Here is a 9,633-nt window from a genome sequence, read left to right on the forward strand (position 1 = left end):
TTCTTCATTACATTTCTTGTTTTTTTTTAACAGCGCCCTACAAATTTAATGAAATTAAAAATGAAACTACCAGGCGAGCATGAAAATGAGCATGTGTACAAATTTGTATCAGCTTTCAAAAAACTGCAAATAATTTGGTTCCGCCTATTAACACCTACGCACCAACACTTTGTTTTGTGTTTTATTTTTTCATTTAATCTCTTACAAGTTCCTAATCCATATACCAGCCAATCATGCGCAAAAATTGCAAAAGATTAACTTTCTCTTTTCTTTATTAAGAACTATAACAGTTATTCAAGGAGGATCTTAAATTTTTTTTTTGTTTTCTATCAAATACTTTAAAATGTTCTTGTAGTAGAAATTAAACCAAAATCTAAGCTCCACCCTCGAGAACCGTTAGTTTTCTAAGAAAAAAAAGCAAGAGTATAATTTAAACAGAGAACGTGATGGTAGATCGATTAGAATTCCGTAGAAAATAAAGAATACTGAGAATGAATGACGATAACTGTTACTTCTTATGGATGCTTAAGATCAACTCAAAGAGAAGAATGAACAAAATTTAATAATTTGAGCATGGTGAGTGTCATTGTTCCAATGTTGTTTACATAAAAACAAAACAAACTACCAGGCGCTCATGGAAAAAAGAAGGAAACATGCTGTTCGGATTTTACATCGATGCCCCCAACTTTCGATTATGATTAGACCCACCCTTAAATAACGTTAACTTTAAACCATTGTGTGCGAAATATTTGCTAATCATTGAGGTTAGACAAGGACAAAGACAATTGAGTTGAAAAGAGAAAATAATAAAAACTTGAATTAGGCTTAAGGTGTTGCCAACAAAACTTTCTCCAACGGGTTGTTAAAAAAACTTGTTGCTTTATGCAAAATATGTGAAAAATCGTTCTCTCGAATTTAAATAAATATTTTAATACCCATAATTAATTCAGTTGCTAGGTATTATTTATACTTACCCGCAGGTTAAATTAAGTGAGTTGCGATATAAACAATAAGTAAATACACAGAATTAAAGAATCTTTTATTAAAACAAAATTTAAATTCATAAACATTAAGAAATATTTTTGAAAAATCGACAGGACGGTTCTGATAGTTAATTCTTCCGGAATGGTGCTCATAGTTGTTTTTCCAGGCGACCTGCAAACAAAAGAAAAAAGGAAAATAATCAGGATAATTTTTTTAACAATCATTTTTATTTTGTACTGTTTTAATTTATACAAAAAAGTTTAGTGAAGAATTCCACTGTACTTTGATTAGATAAAATTGCATTCTAATCATGTCAATTGAAAGTAAAGCTCAAGCTGAGGTCTACATACGAGTACTGTTGGGCTAATAGAAAAATAATTTCAAGCTATCTAATGTTTGTTTTAGTTGGTTTCGTAAAAATGTGCATTAGCTTTATTGTATACGGGTGTGATAAACCTATGAATTTTCCATCGATACATAGTGTGCTTATGTCTGTATATAAAACTATAAAGTATTATAAACCGGTTATGTAATTGATAAAACAGCTAATAATTGGTTTGGGATTTTAAAACAAATTCCAATATTTGATTAGTTTTTCTTTTTTATGAAAATATGTACATATGCATACGGAAAATAAAATGAAAACCAAATATTCCAGGATAAAAATAATATTCAATTTAATTTTAATTTTATATTTTTAGCGATAATGATAATGAAATTTAAAATAAAATGAAAAATCATTTTTAATAAGCTTTAAGAATAAATTAATGTACATAATTAAATTTTTCAGCAATTCCATTCTATTAGAGTGTTAAATTTTAATTTTAATCTCTTTTAACGTACTTTTCTGTATTTTAATTGAATATTCGTTAAGTGGAACGACCCTATTTTTGAACTCTAAATTGTCAATTATTGATTCCTAAGTATAGGAATTGCAACCTAGTTTCTATCAGAACTTCCCTTAGTATCCCTATCTATAACAGGACAAAGAGCACAGCGCAAAATAATGACAGACTTATGGTAGTTTATAGTATTGCTATCTAAATATATGACTACATTTATGAACTTCCCATGACAATTGGTTCTTTCTTCATGACCAGATGCTCGCTCTTTGTGAGAACTCACATTAAATAGAAACCATTCGAAGCTATGGCCAATATGTCAGATATCCATTGCACTCGACAAAAGAACAGAAATAGAAAATGGTGAAATGTTAAGCAATTGCATAAGTTCCGGAGACATAGAGATACTACAAGTGCTTGCTTGATTGTCCAAAAGCATCCTGAGATATATTTTGTGTTTTATTATACCATCATGCACTGTTTAGGGAGCGTGCTGCAAAAACAATATGTAAGGCACACGAAGCTGAATGTTCCTGTCATGTTCCAAAAGATAGACCCGTAGATGTAGAGCTAGAGGAGGTCTCCCGCCATCATCAGTGAGAAAAGAAGAAAGGCCAACCAGCAGAAATATGAGGTTAAATTAGCACGATAAGCGGAACTCCGTAGGACTCTTCAAAAATGTATCTTGGATTTCTATTTTGTATGATGATATTTATGTATAGGTATAGAGTTTTTTTCCATAAAAAGATGTGAAAATAAAAAAGGGGGTCAGCAATAGAGAATGTTTAAACTTTCTTTAGCATCAACAACTTGCGAAGTTCAGTTCGGTTGGTTCTTTTCTTTTCTTTATTTCTTGTTTCTATATTTTTTTGGTTTAGTTTTGTATCCCATTTGGTTGAAGACATTGCTTAGAAAGTCCTTATCCATCAAAGTGACTGGAGTGATGGTAAGACTGCTCCTTTTTCAAATAGCACTATACCATCACGAGTGGTGGACAAAATTGCTTTAGCTTTAAAAAGTATACCCCAACCATCAAGCAGATGTTTTCTTTTCTGTTCCCAAGAAATAAAGTGACACACAAGAAAACTCAAGGACTTGGCTTTTTTCCTCACCACTTTCCTCCCTAAATCTTAGACTTTACCAACGGAAAGTGTAGGGGACTGTTTCCATATGTTTATACCACGCTGCCTCTAAACAAAACACACACCAGAGTAAAACAAAACAAATATAGGAAAAAAGGAAAAACTTGGTTAACTTAAGTCAATGTGAAAGCTTCTCTTGTTTGTGGCAACAACGGCTGTCACCCAGTTCAAAGAATATGCAGGAAGAAAAATTCTCATTAGATGTTGTAAGTCCAGAAAACGTCCAAGTTTTGTTACAAGAATATAGAAGATACTTGTATAAATACGTACAAACATCCTACAACTCCTATCTTTATATATATAGGTTGTTTGTATGTATGTAGACCTGTGTGTTTATTGGAAAGGTATCTCTTGACTGTGTGTGGCCAAGGAGGATTATGTTCAGCTATGTGTGCCTTGCCGTGTTAAATTTTTTAAATCTACTTTTCTTTCTTTTAAGGACGATTTTTCTTTTCGTTTCTTTTTTTTTAAGCTTAAGTTAAGGCAAAATTCATTTTGTTTTACGTTTATAGTTCAATGCAGTGATGGTTTAACGTGTTATAGTAGTGAAACGACAGAGTGCGGTAGAGTAGTGATAGGAAGTTGAAAACTACTTAGATAAGAACAATTTGCATAGAACTTAGAAGTTGTGTGCTTCAACATTTTCTCTTTTAGAGTTTTAGAGGTCAAAGAACATTGTGAGAGGAAAAGTCTGCAGTCTACACATACCTTTATAGGTATACCTACTTCCTGTACCTAGGTTTAAAAACTTTATAATCTGCTAATGTAATGTGGGAGTATTAAGGTACATAAGCAAAGTGACGAAGTTTGTTCAGTAAAACCAGGAGATTTTTTTCTTCGAAGAACAAAATAAGAAAGATTGGAAAATCATTCTCTTTCAAAAGTCTAGACTTTGATGAAAGTAGCTTATCTAAGTTAAATTAATTTTGTGTTGGTTTGTTTTAAAATTAACGCATAAGAAAGAGTAGAGTAACACTGAAAATCAAATGGGTTTTGAAAAAGTTTTTCTTACGTACCTACCTACCTAGTGTCTCAAAAATGTGCTAGTGAGTAGAAGATGATTCTGGAGTTAGAAGTTTCTATGGGCTGAGATCCGACTTAAATTGAAAAATTTCAAAAGTGTCAATTGATCGGTGTTACAAATGTATTGCATTTTTGTTGGTGTGAAAGAATGGATGGGAAGCTAAAATAAGTAACGCTAATATAATAAAGAATATTTCGTTTAAATTGAAATTATTAAGAAAAGAGTGCATTCTTTCGATAAGACAAGGTTGTTGAGCATCGGTGAAAAAAATTAAGCTTAAATATAAAAAAACCTTTGAAGCTGGAGTGTTGTTTTAAAACATATTTCACAAAAAAAGTGTTACAAACCTGTTGATGTTCTTGTTTGTTATTTATGATAATAATAATAAATGGTGATTAAAAAAAGTCTTAATTGTATGCAGATATAAAAGTTTTTATAAAGGGTGGCCACACCATGTTTTTTTTGTCCATTTCTTGCTTCAATTCAAAATTTTGTAATTCTTTGCCCTAATCTTAGACAAATTTAACAATGCAGACATAGGCGAACAGACCGTATTATTTTGACCAATTGTTTCGCTATTCAAATTGATAACGAACTTTGTCTTCTTAGATTGTAAATATATGGAGCTGGACTACAAGTGGTCTCGACTGGACGGTACCGCTGACCACACTGCATCGAAAAATAGAGACATTAAATTATTATTATTATTATTAGTGTTGTTTTAAGACGCTGTCGAGTCGTTTGGCACTGCAACTATACATTTAAATTTAGTTATTCCTTAGCGTCATTAAAAATATGAACCAAGGGATAAAGAAACGCCACAGAAGTAATTGCGAACATTTAGCCGATATTATGTCTTGCACATAATTAAATAACCGATTGACCCGTTGTATTCATGATACTAAGTTGCTTGGGGAATTTCAGGCAAGTTTAAGAAGTGACAATATTTTTGTACGGCAAAGCATAGCGGCAACCTCTACGTGTTTTTTGTCGATTTCAAGGCAGCTTTTGACACCGTTGAACGCCGATCACTATTTTTTAAGCTTTACAATTATGGGATGCCAGAAAAATTGGGTACTAGAAAGTATTAAGTGGTGCCGAAAAGTCGGAGAGTTTTGAATCGAAAATGGGAGTCACGCAAAGATGCATTTTAAGCCCAAATATTTTTGCTTTGTTCATAGAGGACCTGATTATTTTTTTTCCTGGTATCGAGGAGACTCATCAAAGCCTTACTTTTTGCAGATGACATCATACTGTTTGCTTACTCGCCCGAAACCCTACAGATGATGATTAACCGACTTAATTTGTATTGTCGGTTATGGAATTTTAAAGTCAGTTTGAGCATATCCCAGGTGATGATATTCAGGAATGGTAGAACAGCCAGGAATATGAAATGCCACTATGACAGAGAACCAATCGAGATTGTTAAAGCCTACAAATCTCTGGGGATTTATCATAACCATCAATCTTAATATGGGAACATACCTTCACCAAAAGCTGATTAAATCTTAAAGAGCAATATCCGCAACATGCTAAGCTAGATGAAAGACTCCCAAAAATTCTGGCATTGAATAAAATTGAGAAGAAAAATGTGTGGTATAAGAAGCTAGAAGAGCATTCTGGCTACTGTAGTATGGACTTTCGAATAGTTGATGAAAACGGTAAATACTGGAATGACGACCTCCGGAGTCTTATTGTAAATTTAGATGGAAAACTGAGAATCGAAGCTATTAATGAAGCTAAATCACAATTTATGCGAACGTAACTACTTTTGAAACGAAAACAAACAGGAGCTTATATCAGAAATTTTCAAAAAGAGAGTAGAAATGATAAGTCTTGATTATATACCACATCGTCAGGATCTGCCTATCTACTGAAGCCTTTGTAGCTTAAGAGTGAGGGAAGATGTAATCCATTTCATAGGAAAATTTTATGTGAAATACGCAGAAATTTGCTCGGCAGCAATGTGAAGTCACCAAAAGAAACTGTGAAGGAAACGTAAATCAATTATTTAATTATTTTAGAACTGCAATGGAAAAAAACCAAGAACGCCAAATCGACACCCACCATCTTTTCATTGATTTCAAGGCCGCATATGACAGCATCTACAGGGACGAGCTGTGTAGAGCCATGTCTAGTTTTTCATCCCTACCGAACTCGTCCGTTTGTGCAGGATGACCATAGAGAATTCACGCTGCTCCATAAAGGTTGGAAACAACTTAACAGAACCTCTCGATGTCAAAAAAGGTTTAAGACAAGGTGATGCGCTGTCATGTGATTTTGTTAACATCTTGCTTGAAAGAATAGTGCAGAGCTCCCACGTCAACACTAGAGGCACTATCTTTCAAAAGTCTATCCAATTACTGGCATACGCTGATGACATTGACATAATCGGAAGAACTCAGCGTGATGTCAATGGGGCTTTTGTGAGTATTGAGGCAAAGGAGGCAAAAATGGGTTTAACGGTTAATGAGGGAAAAACAAAGTACATGCTGTCGTCAAAAAAGGACATACAACACCGACGTCGACGTCGACAGACGTAACTTTGAGGTAGTCAAGGACTTCGTCTTCGTCAGAAAACAGCACCAGCGCTGAGATCAAACGCTAACCGCTGTTTCTTTGGACTAAGAAAGCAATTTAGTGGTAAAGTCCTCTTTTGAGGTACCAAAGTGTTGCAGAAGCATGGACTATGACAAAATCGGATGAAAGCACCTTGGGTCGTTTCGAGAGAAAAGTTCTTCGTGTGATCTACGGTCCCGTATGCATCGAAGGAGAGTGGAGTAGAAGATGGTACGACGAGCTGTACGGGCTGTACAGCGACGTAGACTTAGCCAGAAGGGTAAAAGTCCAACGACCTTTAAAAACAGTACTACCCCTAAAAATACTTTTCAATGGCGCATGCAGGGATTGAACTCAAGACCTCTCGCATGACAGTCCTTTATGCACTTACCATCATGCTATGGGAACTATACCACATATTATACTACAAAATTGCATTAGTCATTCAATTTTAATGAACAAAGATTCATAAAACTTTATGTTTTATTTACATTTAACACCGTGCAAAAGGTTCTCATCGACACTCACTCTAAAGTTGGATGTTCTTTTGAATACCCATGCCTTTGAAATCTGAACCCCTGTTTTTGTTTTAGTTATTCTATAATAGCAAGACAATATTCATATGAGATCAAAGCCGAAGACAAGAATTCTTTGGAAGTTTAACCCCTTAACGGTTTTTTAATTTAAGTCTTTAAGTCTCTCTTCAAATACATCCCCACAAATAACACTTGCAATTTAATCCTTTTGTCCCATCAAGTTAGTGAATTGCTACTTGTTGTATATTATCTCTATAATAAATTAATTAAATTAAGTTCACTTCATGTTTATGTTTCGGATGGTTCCTTTTTTTCTGTATAGGCTAGGCATACCTGTCTTCTAATAAATATGCATTCACAGGCAAAAACGGTGATGTTTTCCCATCTCATTTTTCAAATGAGAAAAATTCTTTAGAAAATAAATACATTTAATCTCTTTCAAAATTCCAAAACCAGAAGTACGAGTATAGTATAAATTAAATTCTCCATTCTTTTTTGTTTATTTTGTTGCTGTTGATGTTGATGTTTTTGTTGTTGTGTTTGTTGTTCAAAAAAATCACATTACACCCCCTGCTAACATCAAATTCAAGGTTAAAATACTACACTTAAAAAAACACCATCCCCTGGGTGAAAACCTAACCAGGCTATTAGGCTAATGTCACCTTGTAAACGTTATTTTTTGCTCGTTCTTTTTATTTTTTGTTTGTTTTTAATGTTAACCCCCTCGTCGTGATGTTCGATGTGTATATAAATATAAATATACTTCTATATATGCAGCACTCTGGCTTTATCTCTCGTAAGCCATTTGTAGCCCTCTCGTGTATTTTGGTAAAGCTTTATATATAGCCCTTGGAAAAGGAGTTTATACCTATGAATGTATGGATGCTTATGTATGTATACATATAATCTGCACCTTAATAGGAAGGTGGTATTTTCCGATTTTTTACATATATGCTACGCATAATGTTTGTTATTGTGCGTCATTTTGATATCCAAATTTAAGTTACATACATATAGAATATATATGCTTGTGTTTTTATGTGTTTATATATATAACGTAGGCACCTAAGCGAAATAAGTTATGAATTTATCTCGATACTTCTGGTCTCTAAAGGATTGTACGAGGTATAAGAACTTCAGAGAGATAATTTTTTGGGACGTTTTGATTTGTTGGAAAAAGAGTATTTTTCGTATTTTTTGCCATGTTATTCGTTTTTAAAATTATCTTTATAATGAATATTTTTTATCGCATTCATATCGAAAATATTTTGTAATATAATAGGAAAATCTTAATTTTAACTTTAGATTAAGTTGGACCCACAAAAAATAAGTATGCCAAGAACTTTACAAAAAAGAACATGAAATAAAAGATACATTTTGATTTCAACAGTTCAGTAAGAACTAATGCTATAGTTCTTTGAACTAGAAAATTATACTATGTTTCAGCAAAGTGTAGTATGTATATTTTTTTAAATGGATTATGTTTAAAAGACTTACAAAATCTTCTAAGCCGTACTATGTGAACGTCTACCCTGATAAGGTGTTAGAAGTGTTGTTTTGACCAGGGAAGTCTACAGTCGATAAAATATTCACATTAGAGCAGATCTTGGTAAAAACCTAAGAACATAAAATCGACACCATCAATTTCTTTATCTACAGAGACGAACCTTATAGAGCCATACTTGTTCTTTTGTGCAGAATAACCATTGAGAATTTGAATTGCGAAATAAATGTGGAAAACAACTTAACCTCAATATCAGAAAACAATTCAAAAAACCGATGTTCTGTCATGCGATTTCTTGAATATTATCCTTGAAAAAATAGTGCCGAGCTCCCTTTCAAAAGTTTTTCCCATTACTGGCATATGCTGATAAAATTGACATTATCGGAAGAACTCAAAACTCAGAAAATGTCAAAGCGGTTTTTGTTAGTTTGAGGCAGAGGTGACAAAAATGGGTTTAGCGGTTAATGAGGGCAAAAATACCGACGACGTCTCGGTCAAAGCGTGATCTACGGTCCCGTATGCAAAGAAGGCAAGTGGAGGAGAACGTTGAACGACTAGCTGTACGGGCGGTCACGCAGAGCGCATAGAAACCAATGCTCCGGTCCGGAAAGAGTTCGAATCCACGAAACTTAAAACTCTATATATTTTGTATGGAGTAAGAGAAGCGTAAAAGAAGTAAATTATAACATCTTCAAACTATGATTTAAGTAGGGAACTCGGGCGTATGCGTACTTTTTTATATTATTAATTGTTTCACTTATTTTGTTTGTGCTTGTTCATGGTTTTTACAGTAGGTACACATTTTTTCGTTATTATTTATTACAGTTTCAATTTGATATAAAGAGTAAAACAAAAGTCTAATAGGACATCTTTTAAATAAATATAAGAAATGCACGTTTTGTTCTTTTCCAATAGTCTAGCAAATAAATAAAAACCCAAGATGTAAGAATTAAGAAAACGGTTGTAAACGAAGGGAGTGTATTCTTTTAGCATAATCTAGTTTCAATACGGCAAAGCAGATGAATATCTTAAGAAACCAAGC

At 33.4% G+C, this 9,633-nt stretch overlaps 1 long non-coding RNA gene across 2 annotated transcripts in view; it reads right to left on the reverse strand.

Annotated features, from left to right (window-relative positions):
* Positions 1–1,014: 1,014 nt before the first annotated feature.
* The window catches only part of LOC129954194 (uncharacterized), a 107,177-nt gene continuing 98,558 nt past the window's right edge, over positions 1,015–9,633 (reverse strand). For both annotated transcript variants that reach the window (XR_008782658.1, XR_008782659.1), the window contains one exon: positions 1,015–1,155. This is a non-coding gene — a long non-coding RNA (uncharacterized LOC129954194). The remainder of the gene's footprint in view (positions 1,156–9,633) is intronic.

The sequence above is a fragment of the Eupeodes corollae genome, chromosome 1 (genome assembly GCF_945859685.1).
Source record: "Eupeodes corollae chromosome 1, idEupCoro1.1, whole genome shotgun sequence".
In the NCBI taxonomy this organism is placed as follows: Eukaryota; Metazoa; Arthropoda; class Insecta; order Diptera; family Syrphidae; genus Eupeodes; species Eupeodes corollae.